The sequence below is a fragment of the Erpetoichthys calabaricus genome, chromosome 7, assembly GCF_900747795.2.
Source record: "Erpetoichthys calabaricus chromosome 7, fErpCal1.3, whole genome shotgun sequence".
In the NCBI taxonomy this organism is placed as follows: domain Eukaryota; kingdom Metazoa; phylum Chordata; class Cladistia; order Polypteriformes; family Polypteridae; genus Erpetoichthys; species Erpetoichthys calabaricus.
Window position 1 is genome coordinate 69609736 of NC_041400.2, and position 25588 is coordinate 69635323.

A 25588-nucleotide genomic window follows, 5' to 3' on the forward strand; every position below is an offset into this window, starting at 1 on the left:
CTTCCGTCTGGCCACTCTACCATACAGGCCTGATTGGTGGATTGCTGCAGAGATGGTTGTCCTTCTGGAAAGTTCTCCTCTCTCCACAGAGGACCTCTGGAGCTCTGACAGAGTGACCATCGGGTTCTTGGTCATCTCCCTGACTAAGGCCCTTCTCCCCCGATCGCTCAGTTTAGATGGCTGGCCAGCTCTAGGAAGAGTCCCGGTGGTTTCGAACTTCTTCCACTTACGGATGATGGAGGCCACTGTGCTCATTGGGACCTTCAAAGCAGCAGAAATTTTTCTGTAACCTTCCTCAGATTTGTGCCTCAAGACAATCCTGTCTCGGAGGTCTACAGACAATTCCTTTGACTTCATGCTTGGTTTGTGCTCTGACATGAACTGTCAACTGTGGGACCTTATATAGACAGGTGTGTGCCTTTCCAAAACATGTCCAGTCAACTGAATTTACTACAGGTGGACTCCAATTAAGCTGCAGAAACATCTCAAGGATGATCAGGGGAAACAGGATGCACCTGAGCTCAATTTCGAGCTTCACGACAAAGGCTGTGAATACTTATGTACATGTGCTTTCTCAATTTTTTTATTTTTAATAAATTTGCAAAAACCTCAAACTTTTTTCACGTTGTCATTATGGGGTGTTGTGTGTAGAATTCTGAGGAAAAAAATTAATTGAATCCATTTCGGAATAAGGCTGTAACATAACAAAATGTGGAAAAAGTGATGCGCTGTATATGTCCACTTTACCTGTCAGTTGTATTAATGTTGTCGCTGATTGGCGTTTATGTGCATAATATATAATTATAGTACAATTTTACAGCAGTTCATATTTATATGATTAGAGTAGTAATGGAATAAATAACTTGAGCAACACTTCAGCTAGGGAGGGCTGTGGACTGAACCTTCCATCTTGTAATTTCCACCATGACACCTTAGCCATAAACCATTGTTATTCAAACCATAAAATATATGAGTAAAACACATGGAAAAATTAAGTGTAATAGATTGGCAATGTTCTGTTTTAGGCAAAACATTTCTTCAGTGTAGATTTAAATATTGAGACCTTACATTTCTTGGGTAGGTGTGCACAAAGCACCAAAAACATGGTGACATATATGCGATTTTTTTTTTTTTTAACAGAGCAGAGCTGGGGTGGTAAAATTTTGAGAGTTAATAAATATGTAGAAATGTGTCTGCAACAATGGAAAGCTACAATATGACTATGTAAATGTTATGTAGTAGAATCAAACTTGGAATGGAGTGGAATTCTAAGCAGTGCTGAAATGCCTAAGCCTAAGTATTCACAGATATTTTTGTATGTATCATGCAAGTGCTGGACAAAATCCTTCACTCAGTGATATGTTGTTTTGTACATATTTACATTCACTTTTCTGTCTGGTGTCTTCATTGTCAAAGGTAGATGGTAACATTACTTCTATAATGTCACATTGGGAGTTGTGGCGGTTTCTACTGTAGACCTTTTAAATAACATGGCATAAAATTCAGGTGAGGTAATAACCTGAATGAAACATTCAAGTTCAGTAGTGAGGCCTTTGCACACACAATGTGACAGGTTCAGTCAAAGAATCTACCTTACTATCCTGCTCTGATAGACGTGCAACTTAACCTTCCTGACTACAGTTAAACACAAAATGGCACAGAGGTGAATGCTGCTGCCTCCGGCCTCCAAATGACCAATTTCAAATTCTGGTCAAGTACATGTTTATGTGAATTTGTGTCATTTTCTGTCAATTTGAGTTTTTGGGGTTTTTTTTTTTTCTGGTAGTTAACTTTTCTTGGTAGCTCCAAATTAGCCCAGTGTGAGTGAGTGTTGCCTGCAGTGGACTGGCACTCCAGGTAGGGAGGGATCCTATCTTGGTCCCAGTGCTGCCAGAGTAACCTGTGGCTCTCAGCAACTACAAAATTGCATAAATCAGGATTAGATAATTGATGGTTGTATGAACTATAGCTCTAAAATTGTTAAATGTTTATGTGATGCACATTGAACCAAAATAATAAATTTAAAGTTGTCTGCTTTATTAAAAATGGAATCTAACAGTAATAATTACAAAAAATTGCAATTTCTTGAAAAGTTTGGTTTACACGTCTTAATGAAACTGTTAAATTCATTTGCATCCCAGATATATGTAACACTATTTTTAATTGTCACTTTTAATACTGAAAAAAACAAAATTAAGGGAGATTAAAGGCATAACTCCTGCATTAAAAACTGACTTGTAAAATAGCTTTTCAATCTTCACATTTAAATAAGTCGGCACGGTCAAACTGTATAGTACAGTCAATAAGCAAATTGTTATCATTTAGTTAAATAGGTGGTGTCCAGGCATTATGAAAACAAACAATAAAATGTTTTGAGTTAAAAACAATACAACCAAAGTTGTTTTGTTTCATTTATAAAACAACTTTGGTCAATTTCTTGATCCATGCAAAATGCAGTGACCTTTTTTCAAATTAATACGATGAGGAAGAAACTAGTCCAGAGATGAAAAACATAAGAGTAGATTTGGAAGCTGAAGTAAAGAATTTAGGAAACGTGAAATTTGAGCAGTTTTCTGTGTTGTGGAAAAAAGTACATGAGAAGCTGAGGAAAGATGGAAAGCAAGCACAAAAGAGTCCAAGGCAACAAGAGCATAGCAGTGACTTAGTGCTATTAAACACTTATTTCCTTTCTGTTGTTTGTGATGAGTGGCCCATGGCATTGGGCGAGTTTTCAAATAAATAATTGCTCCCTGTGAGGTGCCCATTCTAATTGGGCGCAAGCGAGTGTGTAAATGTGCTTCGCTCTAGGGTCTGATGGGGGTGCCTAGCTGATCATGAAGGCATGTGCAAGTGCCAGAGTCAGTCAGATACCTTTTTGTGCGTCAGAGGGAGTGCCGGCGTCTCAATTAGGATGGGCTGTATAAAAGGAGCATGCATTGCACAGAGGGGGAAGAGAGGAAAAAAAAAATCTGAAATGAGTCGAAAAAGAAAGATTGGAGATGGAGGTTTGAAGATGGCAGAAAAAACAGGAGATGGAGAGAGCCAGTATGAGTGTGTCAACGAGACAGAGAGAGAGAGAAAGCAGGCAGCCAAGAGGAAGTCCTTTGGGATTGTGCGGTTGATGCTCAGGGGCTGAAGGAGGCAACTCCAGCTGAGCGATCACAGAGCTGGAGTGATGCACTGCTCAGATGGAGCGACTCGCCGAGAAAGGCGTTAAGGGCTGCAAGGGTATTGGAAGACTCGGTGAGGCATCCTGTGGGGGCACCATGGACCACAGGAATGCAAAACCTGCCAGGTGGAGTAGGAAGCTCGGAATTGTGCCCTTGTGCAGGGGCCCAAGCTTAGGAGCAGTGAGGTTCGGCATGGTACTCTGCTGGGAGCCATGGGCTGCATGGGCTCGAACCTTGAGGAGAAAGTTGGCTGAACTGCCAAATAGGAGTCTTCTCAGCTACAAGGTCCCGTTTGGGGTAAGCCGAAGATTTTTAAGAGAACCTTCCTGCACAGTGTTTTAACCTCGATGTTAAAGGATTATTTATTGACTTGTTTTAACCTCCATTCTTGTACCACTTTAAAGGATTATTTATTTATTAAGAACCTTTTGAGCACTGCATTGTTGAACACTGATTTGAATGATTTTAAACAAAAGCACTATTTACCTGCACCAACCCCTTGTTATATGTACAGTATGTGTCCTCATTTGTCCAGCTCATTGCAGTAATGTTATTGACAGTGGTGGATTCAAGAGGCTCCTGGAAGGAACCAGTAGCATGGAGCTAACCCACATCATCACATTGTTATTTCCTATCATGAATTGATCATTGCCTATAAATATATTCACCATTTTTTCAGATTAATTTATTATGTTATGTAATAAAATCTAAGTGTTTAACTGTTTGCCATTGGTAAACAAAAGAATGAAATAGTATCAAATTGAGCAGAAAATCATTTTTTTTCCAAATTAATTTGAGTTAAAATAATAAAAATTGATTCTATATATCTCTTATATGTGGCCGAGGCATTATTATCAAATGTTACAGTTCTCAGAGCACTTTATTCCATCAGCTGAAAGACTATTTTGGGATGAATGTTCTGTTCCTGTATACTTCTCTTATGACCTGATCATTTTTGCCTCTTTTTAAAATAATAATAATAAAAGGTTAAATGGCAACTGTTCATGAACAGCAGTTTTGAAAATTCTCTGAAAATTCTTGTTCTGACAAAAATTCAAGATTTGGGTAAATCATTCTGAAACATTATTTTTTTTGCATTCAAGCTTGAATCAGTTTATCCAGAAACCTTTCCTTCTGTAGCACGTTTTCATTCAAAAGATGTAGCTCAAAGTGCTCCACAAGGCATCAAAGAAATTAATAAATGTATAAAATAAATATAAATAATAAAAATGAATAGTATACAAAAATAAATAATGTACATTTACATAGAATAAATATACTGTATAATTAATAGAGACCTAGAATCCTCAAATGTAAACCTGAGGCCTCATGTATAAACAGTGTGTTTGCCCATTTCCATGCTCACGTCCAGATGTATAAAAGCTAAACCTGGCTAGACACATTTTCATGGCAGCCTCAGACCATTTGTACGCACCTTTCTGCTCTGCTTTATAAACTGGCGGAACTCCACATCAAAGCAGTGCTACTGTTTCGGTGTGGTTTCTTTTCCTTTTTAGATTTGTATCCATAACACGTGCTTTGTCAAATATACAAAATTAACTGCATATTGTTTACAAATTTAAACCACTTGATTGCAATCCATCTGAAACAAAATAATGGAGCATGGAATGGTCAGACTATTCTAACTACCATGGCTACTTCAGTGTTGTTAGAAGACATCGCAAATGGACGCACATTTAGAGATCATGCTGACTTCTTGTCCCACGATGATGATGATGACTGGCTTCTAAGTCGATTTAGATTTCCAAGGGCTGTCCTTTTGGAGCTGTGTGCTGAACTCAGGCTGGTTTTACAAAAGCAGACTTTGAGAAATTGTGCTCTACCTGCTCCTTTGCAAGTTCTGTCTACCTTCGGGTTTTTAGCCATAGGAGGTTTTTTATGTGAACTGGCCAACCGTTCTGGTATTTCTCAGTCATCACTGAGTCACGCCATACCATCTGTATGGAATGGCATTGTCATCCAAATATATAAGATTGGCAGTTAAAGAGCTTTCTGACCGGTTCCTCCGCCAGACGTTCCCACCTCTGGCAGAACTTCAACCTTATTACAAGGGAGGTGAAGGACATTGAGTCTGAATGGGCCATGTTCTGAGCCTCCATTGTCGAAGCAGCAGAACGGAGCTGTGGGTGCAAGGTTGTCGGTGCCTCTCGTGGTGGCAATCTACGAACCCGGTGGTGGACCCCTAAGGTTTGTGAGGCCGTCAAGTTGAAGAAAGAGTCCTACCGGGTCTGGTTGACAAGTGGGACTCCAGAGGCAGCTGAGAGGTACCTGTGGGCCAAACGTGTGGCGGCATCGGTTGTTGCTGAGGCAAAAACCGGGGCATGGGAAGAGTTTGGGGAAGCCATGGAAAACGACTTTAAGTTGACACTGAGAAGGTTCTGGCAAACCGTCAGGTGCCTCAGGAGGGGAAAGTGGTGCTCCACCAACACTGTGTACAGTGGAGATGGGGCCCTGCTGACTTCAACTGCAGACGTTATTGACCGGTGGAAGGAATACATCAAGGATCTTCTCAATCCCACCAGCAAGTCTTCCTTAGAGGAGGCAGAGCTGGAGGACACCGGGGGGGTGGGGGGGGGCCGTCCGTATCAGGGGCCGAGGTAGTTAGAAAGCTCCGCCGGAAAAGGGTAGAATGCTTTCTCCGGGTTGGGAACACATTACTGTCTCAAGTGGAGGAGTTCAAGTATCTCGGGGTCTTGTTCACGAGTGAGGGAAGAATGGAGCGGGAGGTCGACAAACGGATCGGTGCAGCATCCGCAGTAATGCGGGCTCTGCAACGGTCCATCATGGTGAGGAGAGAGCTGAGCCAAAAGGCGAGGCTGTCGATTTACCAGTCGATCTACATTCCTACCCTCACCTATGGCCACGAGCTTTGGGTAGTGACCAAAAGAGCAAGATCGTGGATACAAGCGGCCGAAATGAGTTTTCTCCGCAGGATGGCTGGACTTTCCCTTAGAGATCGGGTGAGGAGTTCAGTTATCTGGGAGAGACTCTGAGTAGAGTCGCTGCTCCTCCGCATTGAGAGGAGTCAGTTGAGGTGGTTCGGGCATCCGGTAAGGATGCCCCCTGGACGCCTCCCTGAGGGTGTGTCCCGGGCATGTCCCACTGGGAGAAGGCCACGGGGCAGACCCAGGACACACTGGAGAGATTATATCTCCCGGCTGGCCTGGGAACGCCTCGGGGTCCTCCCAGAGGAGGTGGCCGGGGAGAGGGAGGTCTGGGCTTCCCTGCTTAGGCTGCTGCCCCCGCGTCCCGACCTCGGATAAGCGGTGGATAATGGATGTATAAGATTTCCTTACACTATGGTTGAATGGGAAAACATCAAAGTGCAATTTCAGGAACGTCTCGTCTAACCACTTTTTTTTATTTTGAGCACAGTACGACTTTCTGAACTTGAACTTTGGAGTGCATGTGCCACTCCATCAATCTCCTTTTGTTGCTTATAACAGGCATGTCAAACACGCGGCCCAGGGGCCGCATGCGGCCCGCAACAGAAATCTGTGCGGCCCGCACGACAGATTCTAGATAGCACTAAACTTGCACAAAATGATTACTATCGTTTCTGATTGAATCATTCTGTGTCTTCAGCGTTACTTATTGACTTTTCTTACTTCTGCCTTCTGACAAAAGCGTGTTTCCCTAGGCATTACGGTACCGGAAACGTCATCCGCTAGTATAGCCACCAGCCTTGTCCAAAGTTAATGAGCCGCGACGTCACAACTGAAATGCTAGGCTGCAGCAGCCTGGCAGCAGGGGTGGCCTTAGGCATGTGCAAACTGTGCACCTGCACAGGGCCGCCACGCCAATATATATTGAATATAAAACAGAAAGAGAAAATAATGACACAGCTGACGGCAATGTGGCCGAAAAATATTGTTTCTTGTTAATTAGTACACTGTATTTACTAATGTTGCTCGAGTCAGAGCAGTAAGCTATATGTAGTATTAAAACGTTCTGCCGTGATGAGAATATCATGGGCCACCACTTAGTTTTCAAGTTACGGACACGCGCATATAGAAGCGCGACATGATCACGAGGCAGCTATGCAGTGTCTGCAACGGACATGGCTATCCGCTGTGCATAACATACCATTTTGACACTGGCGGGCGAAGGGGCCACCGATTCTTTCCCTGCCCAGGGCCGCCACGAGCCTAGAGCCGCCCCTAGCAGGCTACACTATTGACTGGGCTGCTGAGACTGGCCACTGGGCAGAACTGACCATCACGAGTAGTAATAGCTTGCATATTTTCACGTTTTTTTGCTCTAGTTTTATGTAATTTTGTGCTAGTATTGTAACGAACAGTTAGTGCAGACTACAGCTGAAAATCTGAAGTGGACGCGAGAAGTTGGTGAGTTGTTTATTAACAAATGTTTGTGATTTTGAGTTTGTAAAATTAGTGTAGGTCAGGGGGCTTTTTGCATATCGGCTTTTTTTACAATCTAAACTTTGAAGTAAACTTAGTAAAGTAAAATTAGATTTTTGGAGGATTTGTTTTCCAACTTGAATTACTGAGCAATGATTTCAGTTCACACGAACAGGACTTTGCTCTGTTTACATCACCCTACTCTTACAACGTTGAGAATGCGCCTGAGAATATCCAAATGGAGTTGATTGAACTGCAGTCAGATTCTATTCTGAAGGCAAAATACAACGAAGTTGGTGTGCCAGGCTTGTATGCTTACCTGCCACCCTCGTATGTTCAGATCCGTAAGTTGGCATCGAGAGTACTGTCAATGTTCTGAAGCACTTACTTTTATGAGCAATTGTTTTCGTTAATGAAAGCTACCAAAACCCCACATCGCTCAAGACTTACCGTCGAGCACCTTTCATCCCTCATAAAAGTTGCAGCTGCACAAGATTTCAAGCCTGATATTGACGAGCTGGTTACTAACAAGAGATGCCAAGTGCCGGGACAAAAGAAATAGATCTCATACTGTAAAACTCCTACAGTATATAAGCAATGAATATAATATAATGTAATGAATAATTTATAATAATATAAGGACCTAGCTAAGAGGCTAAGGCTCTAATTGTACGCTGTTGTACGGAGATTGTGTGGAAATAAATTGCTTTTCTTTAAACTGTAAGTGTTACATTTTTTAAAGTTTTCAGTATGTTACAGTGCAGCCCACTGACACACGTATGGCAGTCGAAGCGGCCCACCAATGGTAGTGAGTTTGACATGCCTGGCTTATAACACTGCTTAAGCCACCAAACAGTACGTTTTTTCTTGCTTCCACTTCACTGAGCAGGACTTCCATTTCGCATTCACTGAAATTCTTTTTTATATGTGCTTTTGCCATTGTCTTTTAACAAAACACTAAACAGAAGTGGCTATTTATATTGATTTGCATATTCAAATATGCAAAATTTCTTCTTTTAGTGTGAGTTCTACATAAGGTGTTATACGTGAGTCCCCTAGTTTGTATGTCCCTTAATGCGAGTCAGATGATAAGTTCAAATTGCCATAGATGACAGAAAAAAATTTAAATAATTCCAGTTGACCTTGGAGGAAAAACAAAAATCTGCAGGGGTTCCAAGGACAAAAGACTGCCCAGTCTCCACTGGTCATTCTACCTAACACAAAATGTTTTAAGTAGTTCCTTATTGTTTTTTTTTTTGGTTTTTTTTTTTTGGTTTTTTGTTTTTTTAGTCTTTTTCTTACAAGATTTGATGTGGTGGGTCTCGTGGGAAGTTATGGTATCTGCTTTCATTCAAACATCACAAGCAGCTCAATTTTGATCATGTGGTGTGGGCACAGAATGCCACCACTGACACACCAGACACAAAAACACAGAAAAAAGTCAAGATTAATGATGATTGTGTATTCACTGAAAGTATGATAATTCTGTGCATATGTAGATTATTAAGAATAGAATTAAAATGAATCTATGAAAAAAGCCGAATTTTAAAAAAAATGGCTTTTTAGAAGGCTTTTTTTTTTCCTAAATACACCAGGCTGACACCATGGATTTCTCCATTGGAAAGTAGGGGGACAAGCATTCCAAAAAATAGTATGGAGCAAGATTATTTAAGGCTTTATATATACTATTACTATTATTTTTAAATCTATTCCGAAGGACACTTGTAACCAATGCAACAGTGCTAAAAGTGGTAAGATGTGCTCAGGTTTTCTGTTCTTGCCAACATTCCTGCTGGTGTATTCTGAACTATCTGCAACCGTCTGAAGTATTTCTTAGGTAAACTGGTTAGGAGTGCATTACTGTAATTTACCGACTAAAAGCAAAAGTGTGACTTATTTTCTCAGGATTTTCCAGTCCTAGTAATATGGTTATTATGTGATTTACAATTCAGATAACTAAGTTAAAAAAGGTGACTTTTAATGCTGTGGGTTCAAGTTTATTTTTAATATTCTTATTATTTACATTTTTACTAACGAATAAGATTTTTTTTTTCCTTATTTAACTTGAGGAAGTTGCTACTCATCCATACAAAAACACAAGACAGACATTTAGTCAGAGAACCCAGAGCGTCAGGGTCATCAGTTGCTATGGATAAGAAAAGCTTAAATAAATGGATGGATGGTTTATTGAATTAGTCTGCGACACTATAACATTTTAAATCCCAAGAGCGGGAACGTTATTTATTGGCATTATAATGATACCTAATACACCACCGTCCCCTCACTCTCCCTATCAAGCTGCTTATTGCTCTGTAATATTACTACGTGCCTCCTCATAAATTATCGGTTTATTACTGTTTGTCTTCTTTAATTGATGAGACAATAAGAACTTACATAATCTGACAAATAGTCAATGTTTCCAGGGAAAGAGTGAGGCAGAAAGTCAAATTTAAAATTATTAATCGGACAAAGCTGGTTTCCAGAAAACAGCTTTGGTATTTTTTCAGACCTGACACATCTTGTTCAATTTATTTTTAAGCAAATTATATAATGATCGCAGAGGAGCGATATTTAATTGAACTGTGCTATTCGTTGAAAATCATTGCTATAAGGCTGCAACAATTCTGTTAAGAAAATATCCCCTTTTAGAGGTCTACTCTCCCCCATTCCACGTGGCGCGTCATTATTCTTAAAGGTTTAAAGAGCCCTAGCGTTGCCTTAGCCTTTCAAAAGGTTCGTCCGGAGACTCTTTTAGTTGGCTGCTCGAAACCTGTCACTCACACGACACCACGCCTTCCCGAGTATTTGACGGACTTTAAAAAACCGGCAACAAACAAGCAAATTCACCTGCAGCAGAAATTGTTGGTACTGAGTTTACTGGCCGAAACTAATCCTAATCTTTGCAAACGGAAACGTCAACATCTTTTGCCTTCGTTGTAAAGAGAAGAAAATAAAATATCGTAACAAGCTGCTCTCTAATGGAGTAACTGAACTTAGGACTTCACACATCTCTGCCAATCTGCGAATAATGGGTGACCTGAGACCACGGTGTGGGTGAGTTCAGTTTGGGATATCCCTAGTCACTTACATTGTTCACCGTTGAAGTGGATGGCATAAAGGCTTTATCTGAATTTGCTTTTTGTCGGGATGATCTCGCCGTATATGCGTTGGTAGTTGCATGCTGACCACGATCTGTGTCAGTAGGAAATTGCGATTAAAAATCACTTTGCGACTCTGTAGTGGCAGAGACTGAAACTCTCTTAAGAGAACCCTTAAAGTGATATATTTAAGGACTTCCCTAAGATGTTTAGAAGAGTCTGTGACAGGATGATTTGTTTTTTTTCAAATGGAATCGGTCTCACTAGTCTAAAATGTTTGAGCAGTTTGACAGGTTATTAAATTTAGCTTCAAATTGACGGTGACTATTTTAAAAAATTAAGAACTTTTTATCAGATTGGCTACATGACCCTGCGGGTCAGAGCAGCTAGGGCCCCATTCATTTTCTGTGAAATTGGAGGAGAGGGGACGAGTGCCTGCGAGACCGAAGCTTTTCTGCGAAGATCTTTAAACATTATTTCTGTCCTGGGTATGACGTTAATTTGCATCCAGCCCAGCAAGCAGAGAAAACTTGGGGGTTGGTGGCAGAACTGGCACTCCAGCCACTGTATTAAAAAATAAAAATAAAATAAAAACTCACACTGGTCTATTCGAACTAGGGTGGTGCTGAGGTGTCACGCGCTGCACGGCTGCACTCGGGTCCTAATTTGGGGTCCTCAGGTGGTTCGTCGCATGGTGGGTGCGGCAACGCGCTGTGACAGTGTATCTTCTCAACCTGTCTCTGTGTAAGGAGCAGGTCTGCTGGTTGGGGCCGCTCGTAACAATTTGAGCAGCCACCTTGGACCACAGATTTGTTTCCTGATTGCCTAGTTACATGCAAAATGTTTTTCCCCCCAAGAGATTGTTAAAGTTGAAGAAACGAAAGAAAACTGTCCAGTGTGCGGTTTGCGAAATACTTACATTCATATTTGTTGTGTCACCAGTAAGGACACGCCACCTGAATCCACATTGTATGGTTCGCAGTAATTATATTCCAATTACGTGTGTGTGTATATATATATATATATATATATATATATAGATATATATATATATATATATATATATATATATATATATATATATATATATAGATATATATATATATAGATATATATAGATATAGATATATATAGATATAGATATATATAGATATATATAGATATAGATATATATAAATATATATATATATATATATATATATAGATATATATAGATAGATTTATAGATATATATATATATATATAGATATATATAGATAGATAGATATAATACTGTACTATATAGACTGTATGTGATATAAACTTTTAATTTGCTCTGCGCTATTAAAAGAAACAAATCTTTTTTATTGCTCTGTTCCCGAACTTCATCCCCAAAAACGGTTACAAGTTCATTAGATTCAAAGGCTAATATTTGAATATGCATTTTCTTGTTTTTCCATTAATATTATGTGCAATGTTTTAAGAGCTAAAAGAAAAAAAACGAGTGTTAAATCTTTAAACAGTTCTTTTCACAGTGATTATAAGGTTTGTCAAAAATATGAAACTGTTAGACATTATGCTTTATCTCTGTTGTGGTATAAATATGTGTTACCTGTGTTCAGTGGTGTATAGTTTTTGAGTGCATTTTTACAACATTTCAACAGAACTGTAGGAATGACCTTTCGCAAAGCACGTTTTGAATTTGTTGAATATGTTTATTCCAATTCAGGCTTTTAGAGGTAAGATTCTATCCAACAGTATTTGGTGCAAGTTATGAACCAACCTCAGATGGGGTCCCAGTCTATTACAGGGCACTGTCATGCATATGACATGAAATCAAAGTCTCCTTACCCATTATTTAAAACATAAGTGATAGGCGGCATGTTCAGAATACCATGGAAGAGGCACCCAATTTCTGAAAGCATCACCCACATCCTTGATGACAATGCTGGTGTTTATTTTATCTTCTAAACAGCACTTCGGTATCTCATGTATCGATAATGATACTGTTCTATTTATCAAACCTAATTATCAGTCCACTACTATTTGCATTCAATTTTACTATTGTTTATATTCTTATGATTCGTGTTTAATTTGAATTATGTTGTATTGCACTTAGGGTTATTGCTTTAAAGCGTATTGTTTTCCACTTTATGAAGTACCTTATGGTGTGCTGTAAAAAGCACAAAGGCAGTTTGATAGATCATTCAATATAATAGTTCTACTTTAGAGGTGTACAATAAAGCTCTTTAAGCCAACTAAATCTGTAAAATCATTAAAAACGCATCCATCAATCATAATTCATTTCATAATTTGCTTATCCAGTGCATGATCAGTGGGAGCTGGTGCAAATGTCAATAAGACTGGACAGAAGACAGGAACCAATGATGTACAGGGCACCAGTCCATTCCAAGGAAACACCCACACTCACTTTTTTGAAGCCACAATTTATTAATTTCCATTTTTTAACCTGCATTTTACAATACATGGCTGTAGGGTGCCAGAGTCAGAGTAGGTGTAAGGCAGAAACCAACACTGAATAAGTAACCGTTCATAGCAACATATTTTCATATAGTTTATTATAAAATCCAAATCATGAATCATGAAGGCATGGCTGGTTGACTAAAAACAAAGATTCTCTATAGATTAATCTACATTCAAGCACTATATCATTGTGAACATGTACAGTATATAATGTTCCCCTTCTCATTTTGAATTGCTGTGATTTGCAAGGACTGAATTTCTATGAATACTATGTAAAGCACTACATGGTGGTGCCTACTATCAAATACACCAGAGAAAGAGATGATTTTATAGGAGAATTAAAGAATGACATGGTCATTCATTACACCATCATGGCCATGACAATGGTTTTCTGGCACGCAAGTCATTTGTTACAATACAAAAAAAAAGTAAAATCTGGTTTAAAGGAAAGCAGAGTGGAAAAGTGAATTGTATATTGCACTTTCTGGCCAGTATGAGAACATCGCCTGGCACGAATGTCCATACTGTATAACAGAAGGTTGACTGAGGGGACTCAGTAATATTTTTTCCATTCCTCAATTCTTTTAGGTGGTAGAAGCAACATACTGCTACTGTTATGACTGAGAGTCCCAAAGTACTAAGAATGCCAATGTTTCAAAAACACTTTCCATAGTGCCTACTAAGGGGGATTTACCATTAAAACACAGGATCTTTATAAAATGAAAAGTTTGACTCTCACAAAATGGTCTGTTACACTGTAAAGCTCCAAAGACACCAAAAGACCTAAAGGAGCTGCCAGCAAAAGCAATCCAAAGTAAAGAAAGTCCCAATGCAGAATCCAAATAGCGTGGTCAAAAAAACAGAGCAAAATGATCAAAAATCCAAAATACGCAAAAGGCAGAAACACAGCAAAACACAAGTAAATTCACTAACTCCAGAGCGCAATCTTCATAAACCACCAGGAACGCGGGGGAGACCCTCTAGAATTATAGCACTTCCTGGTGGTGATTGATGGGTGACAACCCCCCCCCCCCCCCCCCCCCCCCCACCATAACACAGTCTTAGATACAGATACATAAAATGTAAAATAATTGCAAATCATACACAAATGAAATACAGATCAATCAAAAATATACAATAAAGACACAAAACAAACAGTTGAACGCTAACCTGGTGAGGAATCCTGGCTGAAACAGAACTGTCATGCAACATCCTCCAAGGGTTCCTGGTCTGTGTAGTCCAGGGGGACAACTAGTTTGACAAGAATATTTGGGACCCATAGCCTGTGGTCTGAATATTTAAAAAGGGTTTAGAATGACTCAGAAGTATCTGGAACAGCTGAACACGAGGTAACAACTTGTGGTGCTCGCAGGTGCACATTTAGAAGAACCTTAGTCTGAGAGCTTGGAGCTGGAAGAGAAGTAAAAATGAAGCCTGCTTGGGTTGGGAGAAGGAAGACGAGACAAGTGAGTAGCTGAGTATGGTTTTGTATTGTTTAGTGAATGGACAGTGGGTCTGCCAGTGAGACACGGTTAGTCTAGACTTCTTGTTATATTGAACCTTGAGCAATGTTCCACATCCTCCCCTTATACTGTTCTGTGCACCTTTATTATTTCTTCATAAACAGCTTTTTGGTTGAACCTCTTGATTTTTCTGGAGTAATTCTAGGATTGGGATTGTACAAGACCCATTTTTGTATCCCAAATACAGGGCCATCTTATAATTGGTTCTATGGATATTTTACAATAGGTGGATTTGCAGGTTAAGTGAATTCCTTAACATCACACAGTGCATTACTGAAGGTAACTTTTACCTATAATGCAACTGCATTAGGCCATCCCATCTGTATAATGTTTGATTTAGAAATAAGCACATAATTGTCTTTAAAGGCATTAATAAAAATAAACAATTATAAAATGTTGAAAAAAGGCAAAATGTGTGAAACTCAACAGGGGACAAAAAGAGAAAAGGCCTAGTGATAATGACATGCAAAGGTCAACACCAAGATATTGAATATACCAAAATAACCAAGTCTAATAGGTAAACCAAAATTAAAGGAAAAAATGCAAGTATGACTCCCTTTAAATCCTTTTTGCAAAAGAGTTTTCTTATTGAAACCAACATCTTGGACAGTGTGCCACCATTTTAAATAGCCTCTGCAAAATACAGTCGCACAATGGAACCTCACATGGTGGCAAGAGAGCCACATTCATATTGACTTAGGCAAAATGGAGCTGGAAAAGGCTATTAACATTTATAATAACAAATAGATGGAACCAAAGAAATTCAAGAAGAAAAAAAAATCATTACATGAAAAGAGTGCCTCTCTTAAACAGAAGAAAAATGTAAACCTGTATGCAGATAAATGGGAAATAAAAAGATCAGCAAATTAACTTTAGGTTCTAATGTATATAAATACATACAATTCCTACACAAAATAACAAACTAAAATTTAGTATTAAACAAAACAATGAGTGCATTTACTGTACATATGCTGTAATAACCCCATTTCACAGAAACCTGGTTTCAGAAATTCCATGTATATCCTTATTTTGGTTAGAGAAACTAAGATCAGTTATTTGGCCATGTAAACCCTTAAGATGGTTACACTTAAGGATTTTGCAATCTGTGCATGTCTATTGTGCTCTGTTAGCTTCACATACATGATGCATCCAGCAACCATAGTAAAGGGTGGAAATGTCCTCCAAAATGCAAAAGAGAGATCACCTTATTCCTTCTCTTGGTTGAAAAAAATCTGTCAGAATATTTCATAAGTCATTAAAAGTATGTTGATTAACTGAACATACAGTGCTAAGCTCAGCAGCACAATCTTGGAAGCAGTGTTGGAGGTAACAAGATAAATGTTTTATATGCGTTACATAGTCCAATTTCTTTTTAAAGTAATGAGTAACCTAATGCAATACTTTTTTTATTGAAGTAAAAATGCCCACATTATTATTATCCTAGCAGCACTTGGTGTAAGGCAAGAATCAAACGTATCAATATGCTGCACCGTTGCCAGGCTCAGTCATACAGCAAAACAGAAAAAAGTATGCCACCTATAATCCAGTAACAAAGTGTCAGTTTAGTTGTAATGTAACCATTTGCTAGATATTTTGAAACCGTATGATCAGGTGGCCCAGCAGCCAGTGTTCATATAATTAATCTTTGGGCGCTCAGGTCAGGGATGTGAAAAAAGAATTGATGTTATTTTTTTACAGCATATAAAGGACTGAACATATTTATAAAATACAAGAGCATGATCATGTTTGGCTGTTTATCTGGTCAGTTTTCATCCATCCATCCATCCATCCATCCTCTTCCGCTTATCCAAGGTCGGGTCGCGGGGGCAGCAGCTTGAGCAGAGATGCCCAGACTTCCCTCTCCCCGGCCACTTCTTCTAGCTCTTCCGGGAGAATCCTGAGGCGTTCCCAGGCCAGCCGGGAGACATAGTCCCTCCAGCGTGTCCTGGGTCTTCCCCGGGGCCTCCTCCCGGTTGGACATGCCCGGAACACCTCACCAGGGAGGCGTCCAGGAGGCATCCTGATCAGATGCCCAAGCCACCTCATCTGACTCCTCTCGATGCGGAGAAACGGTGCCTCTACTCTGAGCCCCTCCCGGATGACTGAGCTTCTCACCCTATCTTTAAGGGAGAGCCCAGACACCCTAAGGAGAAAACTCATTTCACCCGCTTGTATTCGCGATCTTGGTCTTTCGGTCACTGCCCATAGCTCATGACCATAGGTGAGGGTAGGAACATAGATCGACTGGTAAATTGAGAGCTTTGCCTTACGGCTCAGCTTCTTTTTCACCACGACAGACCGATGCAGAGCCCGCATCACTGCGGATGCCGCACCGATCCGCCTGTCGATCTCACGCTCCATTCTTCCCTCACTCGTGAACAAGACCCCGAGATACTTGAACTCCTCCACTTGGGGCACGATCTCACTCCCAACCCTGAGAGGGCACTCCACCCTTTTCCGGCTGAGGACCATGGTCTCGGATTTGGAGGTGCTGATTCCCATCCCAGCCGCTTCACACTCAGCTGTGAACCGATCAAGAGAGAGCTGAAGATCACGGCCTGATGAAGCAAACAGGACAACATCATCTACAAAAAGCAGTGACCCAATCCTGAGTCCACCAAGCCGGACCCCCTCAACACCCTGGCTGCGCCTAGAAATTCTGTCCATAAAAGTTATGAACAGAATCGGTGACAAAGGGCAGCCCTGGCGGAGTCCAACTCTCACTGGAAACAGGTTCGACTTACTGCCAGCAATGCGGACCAAGCTCTGACACCGATCGTACAGGTACCGAAACAGCTCTTATCAGGGGGTCCGGTACCCCATACTCTCGGAGTACCCCCCCCACAGGATTCCCCGAGGGACACGGTCGAACGCCTTTTCCAAGTCCACAAAACACATGTAGACTGGTTGGGCGAACTCCCATGCACCCTCCAGGACCCTGCTAAGGGTGTAGAGCTGGTCCACTGTTCCACGACCAGGACGAAAACCACACTGTTCCTCCTGAATCCGAGGTTCGACTATCCGACGGACCCTCCTCTCCAGAACCCCTGAATAGACTTTTCCAGGGAGGCTGAGGAGTGTGATTCCTCTGTAGTTGGAACACACCCTCCGGTCCCCCTTCTTAAAGAGTGGGACCACCACCCCGGTCTGCCAATCCAGAGGCACTGTTCCTGATGTCCATGCGATGTTGCAGAGACGTGTCAACCAAGACAGCCCTACAACATCCAGAGCCTTGAGGAACGGGTGTATCTCATCCACCCCCGGGGCCCTGCCACCAAGGAATTTTTTGACCACCTCGGTGACCTCAGTCCTAGAGATGGGGGAGCCCACCTCCGAGTCCCCAGGCTCTGCTTCCTCATTGGAAGGCATGCTAGTGGGATTGAGGAGGTCTTCGAAGTACTCCCCTCACCGACCCACAACGTCCCGAGTCGAGGTCTGCAGTGCACCATCCCCACCATACACAGTGTTGACACTGCACTGCTTCCCCCTGCTGAGACGCCGGACGGTGGACCAGAATCTCCTCAAAGCTGTTCGAAAGTCATTTTCTATGGCCTCCCCAAACTCCTCCCATGCCTGAGTTTTTGCCTCAGCAACCACCGAAGCCGCATTCCGCTTGGCCTGCCGGTACCTATCAGCTGCCTCCAGAGTCCCACAGGACAAAAGGGACCGGTAGGACTCCTTCTTCCGCTTGACGGCATCCCTCACCGTCGGTGTCCACCAACGGGTTCGGGGATTGCCGCCACGACAGGCACGACTACCTTACGGCCACAGCTCCGGTCAGCCGCCTCAACAATAGAGGCACGGAACATGGCCCATTCAGACTCAATGTCCCCCACCTCCCTCGGGACATGGTCGAAGTTCTGCCGGAGGTGGGAGTTGAAGCTACTTTTGACAGGGGGCTCTGCCAGACGTTCCCAGCAGACCCTCACAACATGTTTGGGCCTACCAGGCCTGACCGGCATCCTCCCCCACCATCGGAGCCAACTCACCACCAGGTGGTGATCAGTTGACAGCTCCGCCCCTCTCTTCACCCGAGTGTCCAAGACATGTAGCCACAGGTCCGACGACACAACCACAAAGTCGATCATCGAACTGAGGCCTAGGGTGTCCTGGTGCCAAGTGCACATATGAACACCCTTATGTTTGAACATGGTGTTTGTTATGGACAATCCGTGACAAGCACAGAAGTCCAATAACAAAACACCACTTGGGTTCAGATCGGGGGGGCCATTCCTCCCAATCACGTCCTTCCAGGTCTCACTGTCTTTGCCCACGTGAGCATTGAAGTCTCCCAACAGTACGAAGGAGTCCCCAGAAGGTATGCCCTCTAGCACCCCCTCCAGGGACTCCAAAAAGGGTGGGTACTCCGAACTGCTGTTTGGTGCATACACACAAACAACAGTTAGGACCCGTCCCCCCCACCCGAAGGCAGAGGGAGGCTACCCTCTCGTCCACCGGGGGAAACCCCAATGTACAGGCTCCAAGTCGGGGGGCAATAAGAATGCCCACACCAGCTTGGCGCCTCTCACCGCAGGCAACTCCAGAGTGGTACAGAGTCCAGCCCCTCTCAAGGAGATTGGTTCCAGAGTCCAAGCTGTGCGTCGAGGTGAGCCCGACTATATCTAGCCGGAACTTCTCAACCTCGCGCACAAGCTCAGGCTCCTTCCCCTTCAGAGAGGTGACATTCCACGTCCCAAGAGCCAGCTTCTGTAGCCGAGGATTGGACCGCCAAAGTCCCCGCCTTCGGCCACTACCCAACTCACACTGCACCCGACCTCCTTGGCCCCTCCCATAGGTGGTGAGCCCATGGGAAGGGGGACCCACGTTGCCTCTTCAGGCTGTGCGCGGCCGAGCGCCATGGGTGCAAGCCCAGCCACCAGGTGCTCGCCATCGAGCCCCACCTCCAGGCCTGGCTCCAGAGTGGGGCCCCGGTGACCCGCGTCCAGGCGAGGGAAAATGCCGTCCAAATTTTTTATTCGTCATAGGAGGTTATATTGAACCGCACTTTGTCTCATCCCTCACCTAGGACCAGTTTGCCTTGTGTGGCCCTACCAGGGGCATAAAGCCCCGGACAACAGAGAACCTAGGATCATTGGGACACGCAAACCCCTCCACCACGATAAGGTGGTGGTTCGAGGAGGGTCAGTTTTATGAAAGTTTATACATGGTGTGGCAGATGGCCGGGGTCCATGCCCAGCCGGGACGCCCCTTCGGTATATGTTCAGGGGGAGCAGCCATAGACTTTGCAATACCTCCTCCTGGACGCTAGATGGCAAGCTGTAGAGACTGCAATCTTCTCACAAGGCAAGCTGTAAGCATGAATCTTAACCATGTAGCTGTAAACACTGCAGATGATTTTAAAAGGAGTGTTTAGAAGAGTGTATACATAGGAGTCAATGTCACATTTACTGTCTCTCTCTCTCTCTCTCTCTCTCTCTCTCTCATATATGAAATCCTAAAAGTGCAATGGTGACATTTTTATGTCACGTTTTTTGTCACACTTTAAATCGGGCTTATTTTAAAACCCACGTATATATGTTTGGTATCATTCTTTTCAGAATTTATTGAACTTGAATGAGAAGTTGTTAGGTTTTCAGATTCTTTTTCCGTTTTTAAATTATAAACTAAAAAATATCAAGAACTCTTGTCTCGCGAGATGGGACTTTGTGCCAAAAGATTTAACCATGCCTGGGACCGGAAATAAAAGAGAAAGAGTAGGACAGCTGCTGTACAGGCTTTTAAATATTTGAAGCGCCACACAAGATGCAGATCACGCGGCATGGCAGCAGCAGCAAGCCAGCAGTTGATCTAGCAAAGAGGAGGTAAAAAACTGTATTTGTTTCTCATTGTATCACCGTGTAAGATGGGGTTTCGGAGGAGCGACCGCGTCTCCTTGGGGTGCATTCAGCCCCCCTCTTCAAAACGCGAGTGGCAGAGACGCGAAGTGGCTGGCAAGAGAAGCGAGCGGGGGGAACCCCCTAGTTTAGCCATACACAATAGGTTAGTTAGTATGACTCCATCAATGCTCCAAACAAACAAGAATGGACTGTTTTAGCACAAAGTGTTTTCTTTTACATACAACAGAATTTCTTACTATATTCTATTTTATGGTTGATATCTCATACATTGATAACTGTTTAGTATATCAAGTAAATATATAACACAACTGATGAGAAACAGACATAAACTTTGTATGAATATCTCACCCAACGTGCTATTACATTCACCCATGGATTTTCTAAACCCACTTAATTCAGTTCTATGGTTGTGAATACTTTGAGTTTAATCATGGCAACATCAGAAACATGGCACCCATATTTTCATACCAAGTCAGATTAGAGTAACCAGTTAAACTGGGGGCAGAGTGGTGGCTCTAAGGCTAAGTATCTGTGCTGGTATCCAGAAGGTTGCCAGTTCAAATCCCTGTCACTGCCAAAAGAGGTCCTACTCTGCTGGGTCCTTGAGCAAGACCCTTAACCTGAAATTGCTCCAGGGGCGCTGTACAATGGCTGACCCTGCGCTCTGACCCCAAGGGGTATGCAAAAACTAACAAATTCCTAATACAAGAAATTGTATAAGGCAAAATAAAAAACAAAAAAAAAAAAAACTAGCCTGAATATTTTTGCAATGTGTCTGAAAAACAAAAGCAACTAAGGAAAGCATAAGTAAGCACTGGATGAGCATACACACCTCACACCAGGACCAGGATTGAAACTCCGTCTCCTATAGCAACACTAACTACTGCACCACTGTGCTGCCCAAGATGTAGTTGTTTTGTTCAGATTAATAAGCCAATTAATCAGGCTGCTGTTTTATAAACTAGACATTTCTAGTGTAGTATGAGCTACTGAAGGTGGAGGGGTATGTGCTGTGTGGCTGAGAAGGAGACAGCTGTTGTACAAGAGGCCCTTTGCAGTCAGCGGGCTGAATGGAGTTTCTTCTTTGGCTCAGTTTGCTGGGAGAGGTGCTGTTTATTCATAAGGCTCTGAGTTCCCATTCCGACTCAGTTGACTTAGGGGGGGATCACTGCTGCAAAGGTGAGCAACACCCTGAGCAAACTGCTAAGCAGGGAGAGTTACAAGATGGGCATGTGATAGGTTAAGCACATTTGATCCTTTAAGTTTGTATACATATTACTGATCATTTGTAAATTTCCATTCTGGCACATAACAATTTTCCATACACTGTTGTATTATCGTAGTATTTCTCTCTACTTACCCTTTACCTGTTTCTCAAGGGTAAATGTTCTCGTCAAGTTCGTTATTGGGTTGGTCTACTGTTGCACTTTAAAATGAACACACACACACACACATATTGATAAACACACACACAGACCCTAACCACAACAGTGCCCCATGAATGACACACACACACACGCTGATTAACCCTTAGCACTTTAAACCATACATCAGCCTGTCACTCAGCACTTCAAGAGACTTACTTATTATCGGCACGAACAACATACAATGTTTCAATGATATCTCAGACCTAAATATTACTTTTGGTCTACAAGAATACATTTAAACATACAAAGACTCAGCACTCTTGACTATATGCCATTTATCAGCCAAGAATACCTTCTTTTTATCGTACTGTCCCTTCTATTGAGTGGCGCCCTCACTCTCAGCCTTATAAACCTCGCAGCACAGAAATAATGGCAAAAAATCTGGCTGTCACCAGGTGCTCAAAGAAATCTAACTTATTAATTCAATCACTCTAGACATTAAGACAAAGCATAGAAAGTTAAAAGCAGCATGGTATTTATTACAAGAATAATAATAATAGCACTGGAACAAAGAATAATAGAAAATAGGTACTGATAGGAAAGTCTGAATATATATAGTCTTTAGGAATAGCTTACAAAAATGTTACAGATGACAAGGATGAATGTCCCAGGGAGGCGTTTGATTTAGCAATCAATGTTCATGATGCCGTTCTGATGACTAGTGCCGTCTTCGTCTGTTCCTCTTCTTCTCCTTCTTCTCTTTCTTCTTCTCCTCTTCTGCTTCTCTCCTCTTTCCTCTTTCAAACCAAGGCATATTTATTATGAAATGTCATGCCTTGGTTTCACAACACATGCACCTGATTGGCTGGCTGTCAATGTGATTGATGAATTTTGCTCAAACTCTTTCCCAGATAATAAAGTTCTTTGATATTGCCTCAGTCTCCCTTAAACAGGCCATAAACCCAATTGTTGTCCCAGATGTCCATCCATAAAGTAATCAATAGCCTGAGGTATTATCTCAGCATCCTTTCCCAGGCTGTAAAATAATTGAGCCATCAGAATGTCTTCCTTTCAATGTTGGAAACATCCATCCATCCATCCATCCATTGTCTCCCGCTTATCCGAGGTCGGGTCGCGGGGGCAGCAGCTTGAGCAGAGATGCCCAGACTTCCCTCTCCCCGGCCACTTCTTCTAGCTCTTCCGGGAGAATCCCAAGGCGTTCCCAGGCCAGTCGAGAGACATAGTCCCTCCAGCGTGTCCTGGGTCTTCCCCGGGGCCTCCTCCCGGTTGGACATGCCTGGAACACCTCACCAGGGAGGCATCCAGGAGGCATCCTGATCAGATGCCCGAGCCACCTCATCTGACTCCTCTCGATGCGGAGGAGCAGCGGCTCTACTCTGAGCCCCTCCCGGATGACTGAGCTTCTCACCCTATCTTTAAGGGAAAGCCCAGACACCCTGCGGAGGAAACTCATTTCAGCCGCTTGTATTCGCGATCTCGTTCTTTCGGTCACTACCCATAGCTCATGACCATAGGTGAGGGTAGGAACATAGATCGACTGGTAAATTGAGAGCTTCACCTTGCGGCTCAGCTCCTTTTTCACCACGACAGACCGATGCAACGCCCGCATTACTGCGGATGCCGCACCGATCCGCCTGTCGATCTCACGCTCCATTCTTCCCTCACTCGTGAACAAGACCCCGAGATACTTGAACTCCTCCACTTGGGGCAGGATCTCGCTACCAACCCTGAGAGGGCACTCCACCCTTTTCCGGTTGAGGACCATGGTCTCGGATTTGGAGGTGCTGATTCTCATCCCAGCCGCTTCACACTCGGCTGCGAACCGATCCAGAGAGAGCTGAAGATCACGGCCTGATGAAGCAAACAGGACAACATCATCTGCAAAAAGCAGTGACCCAATCCTGAGCCCACCAAACCGGACCCCCTCAACACCCTGGCTGCGCCTAGAAATTCTGTCCATAAAAGTTATGAACAGAATCGGTGACAAAGGGCAGCCCTGGCGGAGTCCAACTCTCACTGGAAACGGGTTCGACTTACTGCCGGCAATGCGGACCAAGCTCTGGCACTGATCGTACAGGGACTGAACAGCCCTTATCAGGGGGGCCGGTACCCCATACTCTCGGAGTACCCCCCACAGGATTCCCCGAGGGACACGGTCGAATGCCTTTTCTAAGTCCACAAAACACATGTAGACTGGTTGGGCAAACTCCCATGCACCCTCCAGGACCCTGCTAAGGGTATAGAGCTGGTCCACTGTTCCGCGACCAGGACGAAAACCACACTGTTCCTCCTGAATCCGAGGCTCGACTATCCGACGGACCCTCCTCTCCAGGACCCCTGAATAGACTTTTCCAGGGAGGCTGAGGAGTGTGATCCCTCTGTAGTTGGAACACACCCTCCGATCCCCCTTCTTAAAGAGGGGGACCACCACCCCGGTCTGACAATCCAGAGGCACTGTCCCTGATGTCCATGCAATGTTGCAGAGGGGTGTCAACCAAGACAGTCCTACAACATCCAGAGCCTTGAGGAACTCCTGGCGTATCTCATCCACCCCCGGGGCCCTGCCACCAAGGAGTTTTTTGACCACCTCGGTGACCTCAGTCCCAGAGATGGGGGAGCCCACCTCTGAGTCCCCAGGCTCTGCTTCCTCATTGGAAGGCATGTTAATGGGATTGAGGAGGTCTTCGAAGTATTCCCCCCACCGACCCACAACGTCCCGAGTCGAGGTCAGCAGCGCACCATCCCCACCATATACAGTGTTGACACTGCACTGCTTCCCCTTCCTGAGACGCCGGATGGTGGACCAGAATCTCCTCGAAGCCGTCCGAAAGTCATTCTCCATGGCCTCCCCAAACTCCTCCCACGCCCGAGTTTTTGCCTCAGCAACCACCAAAGCCGCATTCCGCTTGGCCTGCCGGTACCTATCAGCTGCCTCCGGGGTCCCACAGGACAAAAGGGTCCTGTAGGACTCCTTCTTCAGCTTGACGGCATCCTTCACCGCCGGTGTCCACCAGCGGGTTCGGGGATTGCCGCCACGACAGGCACCGACCACCTTACGGCCACAGCTCCGGTCAGCTGCCTCAACAATAGAGGCACGGAACATGGCCCATTCGGACTCAATGTCCCCCACCTCCCTCGGGATGTGGTCGAAGTTCTGCCGGAGGTGGGAGTTGAAGCTACTTCTGACAGGGGGCTCTGCCAGACGTTCCCAGCAGACCCTCACAACACGTTTGGGCCTACCACGCCTGACCGGCATCCTCCCCCACCATCGAAGCCAACTCACCACCAGGTGGTGATCAGTTGACAGCTCCGCCCCTCTCTTCACCCGAGTGTCCAAGACATGTGGCCGCAAGTCCGACGACACGACCACCAAGTCGATCATCGAACTGAGGCCTAGGGTGTCCTGGTGCCAAGTGCACATATGAATACCCCTATGCTTGAACATGGTGTTCGTTATGGACAATCCGTGACGAGCACAGAAGTCCAATAACAAAACACCGCTCGGGTTCAGATCAGGGGGGCCATTCCTCCCAATCACGCCCTTCCAGGTCTCACTGTCATTGCCCACGTGAGCATTGAAGTCTCCCAGCAGAACGAGGGAGTCCCCAGAAGGTATGCCCTCTAGCACCCCCTCCAGGGACTCCAAAAAGGGTGGGTACTCCGAACTGCTGTTCGGTGCATACGCACAAACAACAGTTAGGACCCG

At 43.6% G+C, this 25588-nt stretch overlaps 1 protein-coding gene across 1 annotated transcript in view; it reads left to right on the forward strand.

Moving 5' to 3' along the window:
* Positions 1–10367: 10367 nt before the first annotated feature.
* Positions 10368–25588, forward strand: part of ankrd34bb (ankyrin repeat domain 34Bb) — a 49368-nt gene continuing 34147 nt past the window's right edge. Inside the window, 1 exon segment of the mRNA XM_028805962.2 lies at positions 10368–10606. The gene's annotated coding sequence lies outside the window, so the exon portion shown is untranslated.